Below are 20766 nucleotides of genomic sequence, written 5' to 3' on the forward strand. Positions count from 1 at the left end.
TTACACTTTGGGGCATAGAAAATCGCGAAGGATTAAAATATTCCACAAGATCGCTATATTGAGATAAATCACGGTGACACGGTAAAAAAGTTTTTAGATGTCGCATTTCGTCGACTCATGTTCACATACTTTTTCAACGGTCGTTTTTATTGACTTAATGGATGCTGCAAAATATTAATATAAATATATATTTTTATATATTACAGCGAATATATATTCAAAAATATATATATATAATATTTATATATATATATTTAAAATTAAGCGAAAAGTATTTCAGATATGATGATAAATTTATGAATTTATGAGTTGCGAAGCAAAATTATAAAGAGACAGGAATTTAATGATTCCAAATCCATGATTAAACCTTCATAATTAATTAAGGTTTGAATTTGCTGCTAAGCGTTATAAAAAACGCATGATGGATTTCGATTACACGGGCATAGCATCCGTGTTTTACATTAAAAAGCGGACAGGGATGATGAATACGTCTAGACGGAGAATGCTCGACCATGAATAAGATACGCGTCGAATTTGAAAATCTCTTCAGGTACTCTTACACCCCTTCGCCGTCATGTAGCCGGTACGACGAATTTTAAGCACGGGATCATAAACCCTCCCTCCCCTCATTAATCCTACCGCCTCGCGCGTTCTCTTTTCCGCTCTCTTACTACTTTATCACGCGCCATGTATCTTGCCGCGCGATAGCTCAAGTACCATAACAAAGTGAATAACTTAATTTAGAGCGGGGACAATTAATCTTGCGTCCCATCTTGCATGCTTTTTTTCAGAATGATTCAAGTGTTTCTTAAGGCGACTTAATAATGGACGTTCGAGGATCTTCTCCGATGCACTCTTCACACAAGTCGCCGCGCAAGTTCGCAAGAGTGTAATGTGACTAAAATAATCGACAGTTCCGATAATATGAATGGCGAATGTCTCTCTCTTTCTCTCTCTCTCTCTCTCTCTCTCTCTCTCTCTCTCTACGTGAGTTGAAAATCTTTTCAAAGCGCTTAATTTTTATCATCGCTTGAAATTTTTCCGAGTTAAATAAATTCCCTCCGCATTCCCCCCTCGCATTCCGGCAAAGCATCTCCAATTTACCGCTTCCACTTCTCGACTGGATGTATCGGTTTAAAAATTTCGCGGTAATCCCGGCGTCTGGCAAGACAAATTAAAAAAGGTCCGCAATTAATTAACCCCACTCGTTGTTCTAACGTCGCCGCGCGATAACGGCGCGAGTAAAATTAACCGCCCGGCTGCCCGGACCACCGCTCGTTTCTTCGTTATACTGGGTCGCTGGCCGCAAGACGCGTACTTTCCCGCACGCCAAATTGACGTTGATAAATCCTCTTTGTTATAAAGCGATACATCATCGGCGCGTACTTTGCTCACGCACACACGAGGAATCGAAGTTATTCGAAAAATTGTCGTTGCTTTTATATAAAGCACTGAGAAATACTTCGAAGTATCGACATCTTGCTTCCGATGCGAAAATATAGTTTCAACATCGGTATTTTCTGTTCAATATTAGAATTAATGTTGGTATTTGTACTATTTTTCTCTCTTGCATGCTTTAACCTTTTGCAGTTCCATATCGAAATGGACTCGACATGTTTTGCAAAAATTTATTGCATAATTCTCAAAATAATCGAAGCACGTATAATCAGAATTAGCAAATTATACTTTATCAATTTTCATAAAATTTTCACAGCAAGAAGAATTGATTATTTCATTTATTTCACTTTGACGGCATTAAAATACAAATAAAATATTTAGTATCTGTTTATTTATCGAAATTAATTTGGATTGCAAAAAGTTAAATCATAATTTTGCAGTTAGCTGTGATGGAAAAAAAATATTAAACATATTTCGAAAATAAACCTTTAGAAGTTTTCGGAGATACGATAATATTATGGTGTGGGTAATAATATTAAATGGAATGAATACTTATTGCGTTCGATATCAGACGAGTGTAAGTGTATATTGGCACAGTGGTTTAAACATCCGCACTTTATGTTTGCGAAGCATCGCATTCCCATTTTGCGCGTCCTCTGAATTTTCCAGTCGATGCGCGCGAAGAATTTTCGCTACGCGGGTGTGTCGTACCCGGGGAAAATTGCAAATCCATTGCGTCGCACTCGGCTACACTCGTGGGTTGCGGGCGCGACGTGACTGAGAATTTATAGGTAGACGCGCGAATAAGGCGATCGTCGATAACGGCGCAAAGTGACCGCGCACGATGGTTTTGCGGATGCCGTAAGCGCCGTGCAAATCGGTAATGGTGAATGTTGCCGCATACAGCCCATCGGCAGGCGGGCCTCGGTTATGGTATTTATAGGACCATACATTATGGAAGTTCGTTGATTTACGGCGCGATACGAACGGCGAGCGGCGAGCGTCACAAGTTGCATGGGCCGAAAATATCCGTACGGAAACGATCTATCTTCGTCGTTCTTTTAAAGTAATTTGCGCACGTCCATTTACGGATCGTAATTATTCGCGTGAATGGCGTATATTCCGACGTGACGTCGAACAGAGTGGGATGCGGGCGTACTTGTCGGTCTTGAATAACATCAATCCGAGTAACAGACGCGTATCCGCCTCGTAACGACATTTATTAATTAAAAAGGGTGGTGTTGCATTTTTGCGTCCCTCCCCCATCCTTCCCTCCCCCACTTTGTCCCTCTTCGCCCATCCGCCAGTCGGTTTCCGGCCATCGGGCGGTGAGCGCGCATAATGAAATTAATTAAAGCCGATTTCTATCTTCCTGCCCTCGGTGAAATCCTCACCGATAATATTCCGCCCTGCAGTTTTACTTCCACTCAATAATTCAAGATCGATTACAGAATTACGCCGCGTTGCGTACGCCCCATATATCTCATTCGGCCGTAATTTCAGCTTTATCATGAATTTATTGACGGATAAAGCGCGCGTATTGTAGAACGAAACGAGGATTTCACTCGGTATTTTGGAAAATCGTAGCTTATCGATTTGCGAGAATTAGTTTATCTTCTTGCAGCATTGTCAATACAATATTTACAGATTATAAAAATAACAAAACCAATCAGTTTTTAACAAATAGAGTAATATTTTGTGCACTTTATAAAATGCGAGTTGAAACACAAATTACAAAATATAACAATGGTACTAAATTTTTAACAAATGAAATATTTTGTACATTTTATAAAGCGAATCGAACTAAAAATCGGGAAAATATCGAAAAGAACATAAAGCATTTTCTTAAAAGTGAGTTATGCAAGTTATCATATTCTTATCATATGTAGACTCGGCGTTACACACAGAAACACTACAAGTTTCGATAACTTGCGTGCAGCTCGGAAGCGCGCAAACATTCTAGTTCGAGAAGCAGAAACCCCACACAATAATATCTCAGTCCTTCCTGAAAAGTCTGTCTTATTGGATCTATAAGGTTTCTGAACTCCTCGATGGAATCAAATGGTGATGTTTATCGTGAATAATATAGAAATGGAACAAAATTGTTGTTTTCATTCTTCCAAAGTAATATAACCCAATAGACTGATTAAGATTTCATCCTTAAGTTATAATTAAATAAGCATTTGGATTATCCACATTTTTATCTTGTAAAATATTAGAATTATACTTCGATTAGAATTGTGGATTGTGTGGTTTGCCCGTGCGAATAATTCAGTCAGGAAGATATAGGGCCGTTCCCGCAATTTGGTCACCCCGTCACCTAAAGGACGCCTTCCATTACAGAGAGAAAGAAACTCGCTTAATCGCGACCGCGACCGCGCCTAGACAGAGCCCGATTGCCGGAGTAATATTTCAGACATTCTAACCCGTCGCCACCGGCAATAAGGTCTGCCTTGCTCCCCTCCCGACGTTGCCGTTGCCGTCGCCGCTGCCGCCGCCACCACCTTCCCCAATTTCCACCCCCTGAGTTACGGCTCGGGACTAATTTACATGACTTGCACCGAACTAATTCGAGCGGCGGTCGATAGCGCCGACTAAAGGGGTTAAAACGACGTTTACTTTATTACGTAATCACGGGGAAACCTAATATTGACAAAGGCGCGACGGGGTGGTAGCGGCGACGAGAACTGACGGCGGCGGCGGCGACGGCGGTGGTAGTGGCAATGGTGGTGTGGTTCAGGGGAGGAGAGGGGGGATGCCTTACCGATCTCTCGCTCCGCTTCAAAGAGCAGCGTGGCTACCAACCCCCGCCCGTCCGTCCTCGTTGTGAGGCCGCGAGTCTTTGCGCCGCAGTTTGTTACTTACGATTTGCAATTCCGCCGGTGTTTGAGTTTACGGATTGAGATTTATGGACTCGCAATCGCAAGGGAAGGGAGACCGATGGCGGGACGAGAACCAGGCCGATGCGCGTGTGGCTAACGTGCGCGTCGCGTACGCGAGTAGCGTCTCGTTTGCATCTTAATCAAGCGGCAGTTTCATTAGCGATAAGTCTGGCCCGCTTTAATTAATGCAACCGTAATGTCGCCGCGACGTTTAACCCTTTGAGAAGCATTGCAGCGTTACATTACACCACCGTCTTTACAATCTTCGCCGGACACTTGCCATCTGTAAATAGCATACACTTATCGACCATCGTGTGTATTTACGTCGACGGATCAGTTCGTGACCTTCCGATTAAATTAATCTTCGTCAATCTTCTTCGTCATTAAGGAAGAAAATTAGGTGGATTATCTGGATTTATCTTCTATTAAAAAATGATTAATTTATTACGACGCGTAACAGATTTTTAAGATCAATAACTGTACAACCTCGTCCATTTGTAACGTAGATATTAATTTCAACAATTTCCAAGCAGTCGACGTTTATGTTACTATTTATGAGCGGACGCATTTATTCGTGTTCTAGTAATCTCCTCTAAAAGTATGCATTAATATAATAAAATTGATAAGCGGAAAGTAGCATTAGCGCACAACTATGTCTTTTGATAATAATTAATGTGATTATGTATTTTCATTTAGTAATTATTTCAAAGCTTTGTTCGAGCTCAGTATATATATATATATATGTTCTCCTCATATGAATCTGTCTTCAAAGGACATCGAAATACATGTGTCTTAAGCAGATTAGCCTGCATTACGAAATTGCGTGTGTCTCTCCTGCCTCGATATATTCCATGCTGTATATATTCCCGCTTATTCAATAATAATACTAATAATATATACATATATATATAATATTAACATACAGATCGGCGGACAAGCGTGAATTCAACACGGCTTAACATCCGTGGCGCACACGTGCGCACCGGTGGAGTTACAAATCATATTAACGTGTTGGCGGATATTAGTGGATTTAGCCGTCACTTCGGCGCAAAATTCCAGATATTGCTCCACTATGCAAATCTGCTTATAACGGTACGTAATCGTCATGTAGAACACACTAGTCGTCGTCGAATTGCGTATGTGTCATTCGGTGTTATTAAAGATGCGCCATTAGAGCATATTCGGTTAAATACAGATGTTTTGTATTTAAATACCGCACGCGCAACACGTTTGAATACTTTTACACCACTGCTTCATTGCGTGAAATTCTCGTTATTCTGCAAATAAACCCCCTAGCGAGTCGACGTGCCAAAAAATATAATTCAATGACATAAAAAAATTCACCCGACATGCTGACAAAAATGAAAGATTTACGTCGCGCGTTTCTGGGTCAGTAAACAGATGAGAGATGACGTATAAAATATGATTCTTAAAAACTTGAAAACTGCTGTCAAAGTTTTATGAAATTTCTATCCTTTATTAAATATTTTGTGAATTCCAAAACTTACGAACATCTTTTTAACTCTTCCGCTGTTAATCCGCGTACAAGTATACATATGTATGAGAACAGCAGCAAAAGAATTAAAAGAATGACAGATTCTCTGATTAGTTTAAATAATAAAGACACACAATTGTATTTTTCAAAATAAATTCGACCAAAGGAGAGTTAAATATAGTACTTATAAAAACATCTGTATGGTACGCGTGCGTTATCTTTTGCACTTCCTCCGCGTAGATGCGTTATCTTCACTCGCAAAGTTCATCTAGCAACCCGCGAAATCGGGACATGTGCCGGCTGGCTATTGTTCCCAGGCCACGTCATTGCGGACACCATAAATGCCGTATCGCGCGCGCACCAGCGGGAAAATTTGCACCACGCAACCGACCGTATCTCACCGAAGCGCCATGGCATTTCGCATTCAACCCTCACCCTCGTGTCTCGTGGGAACACAGGCGGTTAGAAGTTGCATCCTCTTACTTAAGCTTGCTTCACGCACGCTAGTAGCTGCAGAGACATACGTATCGTGTGTTCCTACACGCTCTTCATTGCAAGTTTGAAACAGCCTCTCGAGATTAAGTCTGTGTATTCGATCCTAATTAATATCGCGTATGAAAGTGGCATATAAAACAGTTCAATCAACTGACTGCATATGCATATTGCATCTTGCTGGCGAGAAAAACGAGAAGCTGCAAGAACGAGTTTATACCTGAAAAATGGTAGATAATATAATAATTTAAAGAGAGAACAAAACTCTTTAGAACCATAGAATAAAATTTCAACTATCAATTGTAACTGTTTTAATCATTATTTTCTGACCAATATTTTAAATAATTGTTTGAAATAATTTTTCATTTTAGTTGCAATTGAATTTTACTTCCCAAAAATGGACACTATTCTTACCAGAACGCAATATACATTTTTGAGAACGCAAGAAAATCTATTTTAAGTTCTGAGAATATCTCGTGACGACAATTCTGCGGCATAATTTCTCGTGCAGCGCTGTCGTCTATTTCTCCGCTACCTTAGTTCCGTATCTCTTCATGCACGCACGGCGTGTGCGAGGGAAGCATTTTCCTCGGTCGCAAAGCCAGCTCCTCGCAAACTCGTTGCCAACTTTTTGCACAATGTGCACGTCTCGTTCGCGGGCGGGCGACGGAGTTCTCGCGACTTCGCCGGCGAATAAGCAGGTCGCGCGTGGAAACGGCAAATAAGCCCTATTGTCTGCGGTTTTAACTCAATGAGCGACGTAATTTCCGTCGGCCGGCGCGTAATAAATATTCATTAAGAGTTAATTGTAACTCGGCTCGCCCTCAGTCGTGAATAAGCAACGCGCTCGATCACGCGTGCACTTCGCATAATTCGCGAGAATGAACCTTAAACGACCGATTATTCCGGCGAGCGATAAGGTCAAGAGATGTAGACAAGCTTCGCGGTATCGATCGGTGCTGGAAAATTGCCTCGACGACATTCGTGGTTTCCATACGATGTAAGATACATGTATAATTTACACAGGCTGGTTCGTACGCGATGAAACGTTGCGTGGAAAATAGATCTATCTATTACCCGAACATTTGATTTATCGCATAGCAAATGGTAATTCGGACTAACTCGACCTCTCTGATTCTCATTTGAATAGCAGTTCTAGTTTCGTTTCTAAGAAGAGGGGCAAAATGGAGGTTGGGCCTTAATTAACTGTGACTAATGTGTGCGGTCTTTATTCGCGCGCAAAACTCCCTTAAACACCGAGGTAACATAATACGGCACCTCAACTAGTAGTCCGTGAGTACACTAAGTGAATCCTTGCACGGCCAAGTAATTTGGAGTTCAATACAGTTTACTCAGGCTTGTGGTCCAACTTTTCCTCAGGCTACCAAAGCCGGCGAGCATCTTCCGAACGTAGTTGCGGACGTCCGGTTTCACGATGTAATATGTTTTTGACACCGTAAAATGCGCGGAAATAATATCGGGTCCGGTGGTGGTTGCATTAACTTGAAACGATGAGCGCGATATTCTTAGGCAACGTCACTCAAGATACTTCTTCGCAATCGAATTGCATATTTTCGCTCATCTGCTGCACTGTAAAAAAGATCGGTTCAATTTACACAACCAAGATAAATAACAAAAATTTACTAAATATATAATGTAAATTTATACAATTTCATAAATTTTAAATTATTTATTTAGTATATTTCCGTTAATTATCATGTAACTTTTACCTCTTAATTATGTAAATTAATCAAACTTTTTTACAGTGTGTATTTCGGAACTAGAATATTTTACTTCTTCTCTTGTCTCCCTCTTCTCTTAATTTTCGAAAAATCTGGGATAGTGTTGTTCCATTGAACTTTGAATTTGGAACAAAATTGCAAATGGAAAAATTATAAATAAAAAATTAAATGGGACATATGGAATTATTCATATATGGATGTTAAAAGAGCTCTCATATATTTATCGACTTTCGAATATAGAGATAGTTTTATAATTTGATATTAAATAGATAACTTTGATATCGTTCTATTTGGCTGTGTAAGTCTAAAATTTTGAATTTATATAAAATATTAAAATATTTTTAGTGAAAATAATTATTTGCATTTTCTTAAAATTTAATACTCATATTCTCTTTTAATATTAAGCGATTCACAGATCACGAAAGAGCGTATTCTTATTAAGCGTGGTAAGATCTTCTGAAAATTGGCAGATTCTGTTTCTTCTGCCTTTTCCCTTTAATAATAATCAGCTTTAAGATTATTATCATCAACTGATTATAAGTAAAAAAATTTTAAGCGAGCTTGGCACAGATAAAAAGGGTGCTAGCGGCAAGAACCGCCGGCGGCGGATATGACGCTGATTTTTTCCCTCGTGGAGACGCGACTTCAGAGAAAATCACTGCGTCGTGGACGCGTTGCGGGGACGCTGTCAATCTCGAGGCTGACAATAGGTCTCGCGGGTGTCGAACGGCCTTACGAAAGAGCACTTCCATTTAAGCATCGGGTGCGCAAAGAGGGGAGAGAGGGACGTTGCGAGAAGCTTCTCAAGACAAGGGGAAATTGGATGAAAGCCGTCGTCGACCTAAACCGGCGAGTGGAGGAAGATGGCCGAAGGCAGGAAAAAGCATGGAATGAAAACGGTGTTCGCCGCAAAAAGGATATCCGACCTTTTTTCCGTTCTACCCGCTTTTCTACCCTGATTTCGGTCCTCTGAAATAGACTCCTTTAACCCTCCAAGAACACGTGCTGAGCAATTAAGATGATTCGATTATAAAAGAAGAGAATAGTACAATGATGTTTTCTTAATGACAATATAATTTAATCGCAGAGCAATATATTTTTAATAAAATAATATATTTTTTATAAATGCAACAAGTTATAAATATAACGAATAATTTTCAATAACGAAAGTACAACTGAATTCATTCGTTTCGTTACTTCACGATCTCGGTGGAGTTTATACGAGTTAATGTATTATTTTCGTTTATGTATGTTTTATTGATTATTACATTTCCTAATTATAAAACCATTCAGGGGTTTTTTAGCGCAGAAAAATATGCATTTATGTTAAAAAGTATTAATAGGTTCCGCTTTTTTTCTGCAGCGCAGTAACGTTAAATTCCTTTAAAGTGCAAAAACTTGTTCTTATTCGTTTCCCTTTCTCGGCGTTATCGTATTATTTATGAAATTTATATTCATTTATATTCATTGTAAAAAACAGTGCGCGACTATGGCGGAATCAGGCATGTCTCATTAATGACTAAAAACGATCGCGCGATGGGAGGCGGAGAAACGAAGATGTTCAGAAAGACAGAAATATCGAACTGCATTGATGGTTTTTTAAAGGGGAAGCCATTACTATTAACCAACTGCTGCGCGACGAGTCGGGAGTTCTGGCTCGGATAAGGCAAAGTGAATGGTGATAAAGCCGCGTTTGCTGATTGGATCCCTTCCGATATTGACCGCGCGCGTTTTTTTTTATTACTTCTGGCTCTTCAACGCGCGCGAGCGAATATCGCATTCTATCCCGGCAGGAATGGCGGGCAAACGTTTTAGAGTATTCGAGATGAGATATCATGCTGTCGATAAAATTTGAAACAGTCCGACGTGATATACTTTCTTTGCGCGAGCGTTAAGGAAATAGTTGCGCGAATTCGAAAGAGCGGTTGGTAGTTTCTTGTCGAAGGAAACAAAAAGATTTCGGGCGATAAAATTTTAAAACTTCTTTCTCGCCGCAACTTCGCCGCGCGTCTGCATTCCCGGACGTCACGACGAATTAACTTAAATTGGTTCGCATTTGCCAACTATGACAGACTAGCTCGGCAATGCGCATTAAAGTTTTCTCGCGACGTTCGTCGTGAGGAACCTGTCGGTGACACTCCGTCCCTCGGGGACACCGTGCACGGTCCCCGTTCCACACGGTCTCTGCGTCATTCCGCTCATCCTTCCATCCCTTCTCGTCGTTGGCATGTCCTTTTAGAAACGGGCATGACGTCTGCGCGCGTTTATGTACATGTGAATGTTTACGGGCGCGCGTGTGCGCGCCCGTATACCTATATCTACACATCGTCACGAATAAGCGAGGAAACCGAGCGTATAAACGCGCGTATATGCGTGCGCGAGCGAGGGATGCGTGCCTGTCGTACCTGAGCACGTTAATGGTTATCGATTTCCAAGGGCGCTATATCGGCCCTCGATAGAACGGTCGGCGATAAACAAGGCCGGCTCGCGCCGCATAACGAGACCGTTCATTAATTCGCAATTCCGGCGGCTCGGGATTTGTCACGTGTATTATAACAAGCGGGCGCAGTCGTGTACGCTTCTACATGGACGAGAACGGTGGTATTGCGAGCGTAGACCGAGGCCTCGAAATTCCATCGTGTGGAGAATCTTTCGGCAAAGGATACGAGAGTGTGTTACCTCCTGAGAATCGTCCCCGATGAATTGTCGAAAGTAAAGGAAAATTAAATTATGTAAGCATCGTTTCTCCAAAAGTGAGTGTTTGCCTGGAATGTCTCTACTTCCCTCCTTTGAGATACCATGTACGGGAATCACTCAAGGAAAACATATAAACAGCATTACGTTCTGGAGGTTCGCAACAGCACTGTAACGGGTTTTACGCGAAGAGCGGCACTACGACGATACGGCGGAATAAGCGTCGTCCCTTAACATTGTTGAGGTTGGCCATGCTGGCCCTAACATAAACAAGAAATTACGAAGATATACCGCAAACTCAAAAGAGAATGGTTTCGCAAGTTCAATTAGTATTTCGCCACATTCGCAAACACGAGGGAATCAAAAATTTGCGAAAAGTTATTGAAATCTAAATATTTGTAAAATTGTAAAAATTAAACTTTTTATTCACTCTTTTTTAATATAATTACCTACAGAAAAAAAAAATAAATAAAAGTCAGAAGAAATGCGATACTATTGTAGAATAATTTATAAATAGATCATTATGTTTTTTGGACGATTGTAGATGATCGAGTGTCATTATAGATATAAAAATATATGCATTTGAAACATATACAAAAATAAAATAATTAGCTAACAGAAAATTTCGTCTTTGGAATTGAATTTGTATTTGTAAAATTAAGACCGGCAGTAAGCTAAATAAATTTTGCATGACTTCGTCCTCAATCGGATTCTCAAACAGGAACAATCCTAGATTTGTACCTTTAAAAATGCATCGAGCGATTCGATATATCCTTTCCTTTCGATATATCTCAATTCAGCCATTTCATCTTTTTTAGATGATTCATCCAGGATGATCATCAGTATTGAACGACGCCAATTTGTCACGATGCGGCGTGTTTAAATTATAAAGTCACTTTCATAGGTCAACTAGCACGAAGAGAGCCGGCGCTGTTACATGCAACATAGAGTGCGAATTGAGTTTAAAAACGGCGCGTGCTCGTGATGGCTTCAATTGCATCGTGACGACCGTCTGTTTGTGATGCTTTTCAAGAAATTGCGGCGAGATGCGCCGCGCGCTCTATAACGCCAGGATGAAAACATCTCTTTCTTTCAACATTAATGCACTGCACATACGTTTTTTTTTTGCGGTTGAACTTATTCTCGCGCACCGCGGATGGCCTTTACCGAAATGAAACTTTCCTGATGCATTCCTCACCCATTAAATAATGCATATTGCGTATCCTACGAGTAATCTCAGTTCTCTTTCGATATATTGAAATAAAGTAACGAACAACGATGAAATTGGAATTGCCATCACGATTATTTGGCCACAATTTCGATTAGTTTGCTGGAAAATTACTATTGAAACGCAGATTGTCCTATATATATTTACGCAAATAACGGTAATTGATATTAATTTTGGATTTCGTTTTTGCTAATTAATTACCTGTTAATTGATCGGATTATAGCTTTTTGACCGACGACTGAGTAATGACGTTTAATGAAATTCTTGTGAATTCATTAAACAATTCCAAGAGCGTGGGACTGTTATATTAAAACAGCGATCGAAGTTAGTTTTGGCGAGTTTCCGGGTCTTCACGAAGGGTCGATGATAGGCTTTCCATTGCCTGGAGCTGTTAAGGTATTTTCGTCTTCATTTCGGTATGTCGCCCGTCTATGTATATGTACAATATATATACATATATACGTATAAAAAGTTCTACGTGACTCATTCTCTACAGGTGAATTCAAGAGACAATCGTAACGTTTTTAGCTCTATGATATAAAAAATATAATTTTCGGATAAATATTATTCCTGTTTGCACTTTACAAATTTAGCCAGTATTGTTAAAACTGGTGTAAAAGTAATTTATAAACATTTGTTCATATGTTAAAAAAAACAACTAATATTTTTCATAAAAATATTATCAGTAAACAGTAAAAGAGTATTTAATATAATAAATCTTCGTCAAGAGATTAACTTTAATTAATTTCAGTTAATTTGATATAGTATACTTTAATTAATTTAGATGGCGTAATAAAATATGCAAATTTGGCATTCGTAATACAATCCGGAAGTTATTAAAACGAAAAATGATTGTTTTATAATATCAAGAATTAATATCGAGTGCGCATTTGCCAGAGATCGTTTTGGCTATATAATATTTTCTTTGAAAATTTACTAGCGTCGTTTCCCTCTGAATCATCCTGTAGGGATTGCTCGCGGAAGGCGGCAGCCGATCCTAGACCTTCCGCCGCCCGGGGCCGCGTTCTTTCGCTTTCACGTTTCTATCCCTTTTTCCCTCCCTTTCTCGCCTGGAACTACTCGGCAGCATTTTCGTCGCTAGAAATTCAGGCCAGCCGCGAGTGAACGCTACGCGTCTCCTATTCAACGGTCGCACGCCTATTCAGCCCGAATGTGAGGAGAAAGCTGCTGCATTTCAGCGTGCGCACCACAGCATGGATCATCGCGGCTCGTTCCGCGGCGAACGCAAACAGCCACGGGGGTTAGATGTTGTTTCCTCACGGGGCTTGGTGCATGGAGATATCGTTGATATCGCGCACCATTCTACGCGGATTAAGCCGTGACGGGGAAATAAAATGAGGTAGCGAGATCTTCTATACAGTTACTTATACAAGATAAACAACCAGCGGATGTTATTGGATATTCAGAGAGTATCTTTGTATATTTAGAAATTTATCGCAATATTGATGAAATTTCCGGATAATTTTTAATAACACTGTTTTATATTTATTGTGGAAAACTTATTATAGAAAAATTTATTTTATATGAAAACAGATTGTTGGGTGATGTGCCTGCTGAAACGCGGCAGCTTTCCCCTCAACATTATACAATGAAGAAATAACATTATTCTTCATCTTCGTGGGAGAGTCTCTTGTGGAGAAACAAAAACATCGTATAATAATGTTTGATATAATTATACGATGTATAAAATTATGTCGTATATTAATTAATCACTGAATACATTTGAATATCTCCACATCGGACATTTGAGTATCCAATGGATACTCGCTAAATATTTATATCATAACTGATATTTTTACCATTGCGAAATACCATCGTGAAACGTAACATTTGTAGAAAATATCGTAGAATATTCCAACATTATTCATACAGAAACGTTTTTTCCGCCTTAATCACGGGTCTATTTTTCTTTCATGTTTTACGTATTCTCGCTTATTTTCGATAAAATGTCAGTTACCGAATTTTTATACATATAAAATTGTTCACCTCTCTAATTTTCGCCAGATTTATTACACGCATAATGCATTCCCTGTGCGCGGGGTTGTTTAGGAAACTGATGAAGTGGTGAGTTTTTCACAGGACATACTATTTTCCGTTATATAATATTTTTCGACAAATATTTACGCTATATAACAAACTTCAGATAATAGCCAGCGGATAATTAGCTAATTAGTTGATTAACGAAAAGGTAAATAAGACCGTGTTTACTGGATGCGCGATGGCATATGATAAGCATTGTTTTTCGTTGTAATTAGATTGCATTCTGCTATATTGTTACACAGCTTTTGAAGTTCGCTTGTTAAATATAAAGCGTTTCTTATTGCTTGAAAAAATGTTTTAGAGAGAGAATCACTAGTACTTTTTTTAGCACGGATGATACCGTTACGCATCTCAGCTTATGGATTACATGTTTCGTCGGATAATAGAGACGCTTCGATATGGATGGATATGATTCCATCGATTACGTAATCATTGTGAAATTGCGGAACGGAGAAGATTGTCAACGGGAGTGTTGAAACCCTGCAATACCTGCTGCAATAACTTCGGTGTATGGCTAATAACTCGAGCCGCCCAAGTGCATGCATTTATCAAACCTGACACGCTCTTCCCGCTGTACAGGTTGCTTCATAAGTCACATTTTTTTATGAGTCACAGAAAATTAGGAAGGAACGGCGATAATTTTGATGTCGACAAGTCAAGAGTGCCGTTAAGAATTAAATGGTTTAAATAAATTTTTAAAAGTTAGAATTTTAAGAGAGAGATAACTTTACTTTTCAATTATTCTTGAATAAAGTTTTAATTGGAATAAGAAACTCCGTTGGAAACTTTTAATAAATTTATCATATTTTTCGAAATAAATAATATAAAAATAATTTTATTAATTACTTTGTAGTTTTCGGAGGTAAATAATAATATGAATTTCAATTTTAAAAACTCTATTACTGAGGCCAAGGGCGCAAGTTTTGAAACATCCTGTATAATTGAACACAACCCTCATCGAAGCGCGAAGTAATTGTCCCGTCGTCGTTCCGGAAACCTGGTAGGCAGCAGCGCGGAAGAGGCCTTAAATCTTGCAAGATTACCATATTCCTCGATGCTGTACACACGGTTGCACGACGTAATCATTAATTCGGCGCCTCTGGGCGCATGTTAAACTTGTACATCGCGATGCGGCCTAAAGTCGCGCGAGTGTCATCTATTTCGATGCCAAAAGCGAAGAAGTTTTGCAGATTCGTATAAAGATTACAAATATTTTTCACCATAATTATTTTTAAAAAGATATTATTTTTGAAAAATTTCTCTCTTTACTAAGTTGAGAGAATAAACACAAGTAATGGCGGATGAATAGAATGTAGTAGAGCGAATGAGGTTTTTAATTAAAAACTTGTTCGTTCGCTCACATTTAACTTGGCCTTGTTGATTGTTCCTGGTCGCCAAGAAGCGGTTATTCTCTCTTGACTTTGAGTTTTCAACTTTAATCCGTTTCGCTCTTTGGTTTCATTGACGCTCTTTAAAAGTGTTTGAGAAAGTGTCTTTAAAAACACTCGCGTATTTTTCTAATTTTATACAATAACAAGTGGTAATTCCAAAATCACTAAATATTGTGATGTTTACGATATCCAAAAATACACCCCTTGCGCATTTGTAAAATTTTTAATTAAAATCTCGCTCATTCACTCGATCTCAAATTTAGTCTCTTAATTATTCCGGTCGCCGGAAAACGGTTACCCTCCCTCGCCTTTAAGTTTTCAGCTTTAATCTGCTTCATCCTCTGGCTCTATTGACTCGAAGAGATTGCACATCTCTGTGATTTCATCCGGCGGTAAGGAAATAGGAACGAATGTCCCAAATCTGAATATTGCAGCAACTTCGGCGTACGGCTAATGACTCCGGAAAGTTATAAATAATTCCGGAATACTGGATATTGAGATTCAATATTCAGGAATATTCGAAAGTTATTTATAATTTTTGTATAACAATCTTTTTATGTTTTATTTCTTTTTTAAATATAAATATAAGTGCAATGTCGGGAAATATTTTGATATTCGAGTATTGCGATACATTTATTAAATTTAATGTCAATATGCAGAAGTATTCTAGAATTATTTAGTTTTCATATAAAAAAATTTTCATATAATTTTTTTGTATGTAAATAAGAGTATTGTTAATGGAATATTTCAATATTCGAATATGCAGTTATCTAAAAGTGATTCACTGAATATTTATGCTGATTCTGCTGTTGTATTGTTTATCGTCGTAATACGTATATGCCGTTCGTCTCTGCGACGAATATATGAGATAAGCATAATCCAGATTAATTCGAAAAGTTCGAAGCAATGAACCTAGCACTGCAGTCGAATGATCCAACTATTCCGGTGAATCGCGCAGCAAGGGAGATGCTGGTTGAAGAAGAGCGGCCCGGTGGCGACGATGGCGAGCACGGCAAAGCCGAGAGGTGGGACGCGAATATCCCGCGGGATTCCGCGGGATTGAATTGCAAAGCGAATGAAAACCAAACCCCGCGGATAAGGAGTCGTCGATGAAAGCCAGAATCGGCGACGCGCGTTTCCCGTCGCCGCATTTTCGCTATATGTTATACACGCACGCGGAATCGCGAGATGGTGTACGAGGATGCAATCGCATCTTCCGCAGAGAAGAAAGATCCGGCGCGGAGATCTGTTGAGATTTTCCTGAGGAAGGAAAAGCGGTGGCAATCGCGCACGGCCGGCGCGAGATCCCTTCTCTTGCTTTTGAGAACGCGAAGATGGTTTACTTCTCACAGAGACGGGTAATTGATCGGCAGATTCAATTTCGCAGCGGATAATGAAACGCTGCCGAAGAAGGGCACGCTGAACGGGTCGTTTTGATTCCATTTAGCGCCGTGGTTGCGATCGCGCAAATCATCAAAGCGCAAAGCAATGCGCGCGCGAAGTCCTCGGGGCGCGGGTGCGAAAGACGTTTGCGAAACTCATTGAGCACATTAGAGAGGTAAACTGTTGACTCGGTCGATTTGTAGTAATGGAGTTTAGCTCATTGGTTCCGGCGATGTACGGTAATTGCATCTGTCCTTTATTTATCTAATTAGGTCGAGTTTGATTCCTTCAAATTTCCGATAATATTTGCTCCGATTGTATGAATTTTAAAAATACATTCGTTTCAGTTACAATAGATCGTCTTTTAATTTAATTTAATCAACGTGACAATAATTCGTGAAATAAAAGTGAAAAGTTTTTGATGAATTAAACTTTAAGAGAACGCGAATAAGTTATAAAATCTTATTCTAGATTCGATTAAAACAAATTTTACTCGAAAAGTTTTATTTGAAGTTCAAATATAAATCTAAATGTAATATTGATTATTGGAAATTTCTTTTAAAATTATTTTTAAAAAAATATTAACGGCAAATATGTACATCAAAAAATTTACCGTTAAAGTTAAATGGCATTTTATATGTCAAAGACTTACTTGTCAAACATTTGGAGATATTTAAGAAAAATTGATGTCAAATAATTAACTATTAAAGATTTTAATAATTAAAAATAATAAATAATTAAAAAATCCGTTCAAATTCAAATTAAGTTTTATGCTAAATGACATTTTTGTTCCATTTATCAAAAACTTGATTACTCTCTTTAAAAATTTTAGATTTTTATTTTTGAATTCGTATATGTAACGTGAATATATAAAACAAAAATAACTCTTAATTTTTCGTAAACAGTTCCTCGTAAATTGATAATCAATCATTACCCTAGCCGCGATACTCACTCCCATTATCCACTCTCTTGCTAATCGCTCATTAGTCTGGTTATTGTCTTTGCGCGAGGACATTTGTCGGGCTCTTCTGACGTCTGAGTGGCTAAAGGTAATAGCCCGTGCGAGAGAGGAAGACAGACCGTTCTGCATTCACGGATAGTGTCTGGTAATAGGTATTGTCAAGTTCGCGCGCTAGCGAGCCGACAAATGACTTCTGTATTCTGTCAGCATGAAATGAATAACGTCGCGTGCGCGCGCGCGCGCGTTACATATGGCGCACGCGAACACTTGGCAAGATCAGCCGAAAAAGATGGCCCTAGGATACTAATGCTGCTCGCTCTCACAGCATATTGAAAGGGACCGCGCTTTCACATGAAAAGGAGATATATTACCGGGAAATCCGTGTTGCCAAGCGCCGCATATCGAGCGCGAAAGTTGCCGTCGTCAAAGGCAAACGTGCAAGGGACCACGTGGTGATCTCAGAGGAACGTTCTTATACTGTTTCGCTCATAGCTTCCCTCGATCCATCTCGAAGAAAGGCGTCCTTCGTGATACTTGACCGTTTTGGGTATTATTACGCGATGACGTGAAGAAATATATATGAAATGTATCGACATTTTCGTCGACGAGAAATATACTCCAAACTGATCAAACTTTCTAGAAATGAAAGGAAGTACCGGAACGCTGTATATAAGTGAACAACGCAGCCTTTCACGCGTATTTCATTTTATGTTAGCTCAGTGAAATTGTTCGTTCAAGAATAATTGCAGCTAGAAGAAGCAAAAAAAAGTGAACACAAAGTTATTCGAGACGAAAAAATGAGTTCTTAGACTTACTATGAGTTCTACTGCTCCTCAAGTATCGGTTTCGTGCTCACTGCTTAACACACTTTCTATTTTTATGCGAGTAATAGCGCTTTTTTTCGACTTTCCTCGCGATAAAGGCTACGTTTTCCGTTAAATAGATCGTTAAGCGAGAAAAGGGGGGAATTCAAATCAGTTCAGGATCGTGGCGAATGTTCCCCGTGCCGTGTTACCTCGCTCTCGAATCGCTCTCGAAGGCAGGCGTCGCGTAACAATACCTGATAAAAATCGATTTAACTGAAAACGACGGCATTGCTCCGATCCAATTCGCGTATGCTAATGGGATCTAATCCTCGTGTCTTTTTTGCCGAACGTACAATCGCCCGATAATTTCACGTTATCTCGAGTAATTTGCTATTATGTAGCGTCGCGTGTTTAACTGGTTTCATTGTGAATGACTTTTGCGCCGCTACGGCGAGCTTCGTCGAAAGTAGTCACGAATCGCTGACCCAGAAAAATGTTATGATGCTTTTATATTTTATCGCGTAAAGCATCTTTCTCTCGTGTATTTTGTTGCTTCTATTCTGACTTCTTTTTTCACGCTGGAAAAGTGTCAACTTCCGATTTGACTTCTTTTACTTCTCGTTAATAATTTTCTGAGTTTAATTTATATTGTGATATCGAGAAGCATGCCCTCAATATCATATTTATGTGTTAAATGTACATGTGATATTTTTGCTAATTAATTTTTTTATTAACTTAAAAAAAGGGAAATTCTATATATCGCGAATTTTATAATAAAATTTCAGAATTGTTTAAAAAAATATACACATTTAAATATGTATTTTTTTACATACTTAATTTTAGTTTTTACCTAACAAAGTATAAAATGTCGTGCAAGCGATTTTTTGCTGACTAATTGATTCTCTCTCTCTCTCTCTCTCTCTCTCTCTCTCTCTCTCTCTCTCTCTCGTCACCTTTCCAGAAATAAAAATCCCATATATATCTCAAATTATATAATAATAAGATATAATAATAAGATTTTAAAATCGTTTGCAAATTATATTTAAATATTTATTTTTTACATATTAATTTTAGTTCCTGATCGATATAGTAAAAATAAAAAACAAACACTTGTATACAGAAACCTTCTATTTAACGAGTAAAAACTAAAATTAAATAATACTGATAAAATTACGTATTCAAACACGTTCTTTTTAAATAATTCTAAAATTTTGTTATTTAATTTGCAATATATATAAAATCTGCTTTTTCATGAAAGTTGGCAAAAAAATCAATTAGCCAACAAAAATATCGCGTATGTGCACATTTAATTACGCCCGGGAGCGCGAACAAAAGTTTCTCTTATTACATTCGGATTAGAGCCGATTCCAGTCGGAGCCAGACGAGCTTGTTTCCATTGTGCTTCTTCGACCGTTGCTTTTAAATCGCGGCCGAACTTTTCCCCGTGTATTCTTTAATGAAGATTCTCTCGAATTCTTTTAACGCTTACTTTACGCCGCCGATAAGAAATTCACGACGGCCTGGCGTCTGCTTTTTTATCGATCTTACGATTAAAGTGTATTTAATGCTCTTTCTCAATAAACGATGCACTTGCCCCTCTGCAATACTTTTTGATTGTCATACCTACCAGGGTAGTTTTTCTTGAAAATCTCTTTACCGTTTAATAATTAAAATTAAATTTATAGAAAATTTTGCTACAAAATAATTAACTTATCCTTGCGCTCTTCTCTCCGTACGTATAGTTATGTCTCCGTACGTATATCTATATATCGCGCTATACATGTATAAAATGTAATAATATTTATCCAAACAATTTTGTTTTACAGATTTGATTCCCGATATTGCCATCTGGAAATTAGCTCCATATTGGCGATAACGAAAATCAATCAACCGATAAATTTAATGATTAGTTTAAAAGCAACAACAATTATAAATCCATAACTTTTGAAAATCGAGATTGGCAATAAAACATGTTATATATACATACGTAAGCGTACAATTACAGTTTATGAAAACAGCGCAAGCTCATGCAATCTGTGTAACACGATATTACTATTTTGGCATTATTCTGTACGTATGCGCAATTTATACTCCCGAAATAACGCAGAATTTTATGTTACTCGAATGATTTCAATTTCTGGACGCGTGTGCTTAAAACTAACTCGAACGGAGTAAGCAATGCCGCGCAATTCTGCGGATTTAAAAGTTATTTTGTTCTCGTTATACGATGATC

The 20766-nt window shown here is 38.6% G+C and overlaps 1 protein-coding gene across 2 annotated transcripts in view; it reads right to left on the reverse strand.

The window, feature by feature from the left end:
* Positions 1-20766, reverse strand: part of LOC105672893 (neural cell adhesion molecule 2) — a 197873-nt gene that overhangs the window by 18276 nt on the left and 158831 nt on the right. The window lies entirely within an intron of this gene.

The sequence above is a fragment of the Linepithema humile genome, chromosome 4 (genome assembly GCF_040581485.1).
Source record: "Linepithema humile isolate Giens D197 chromosome 4, Lhum_UNIL_v1.0, whole genome shotgun sequence".
Classification (NCBI taxonomy): Eukaryota; Metazoa; Arthropoda; class Insecta; order Hymenoptera; family Formicidae; genus Linepithema; species Linepithema humile.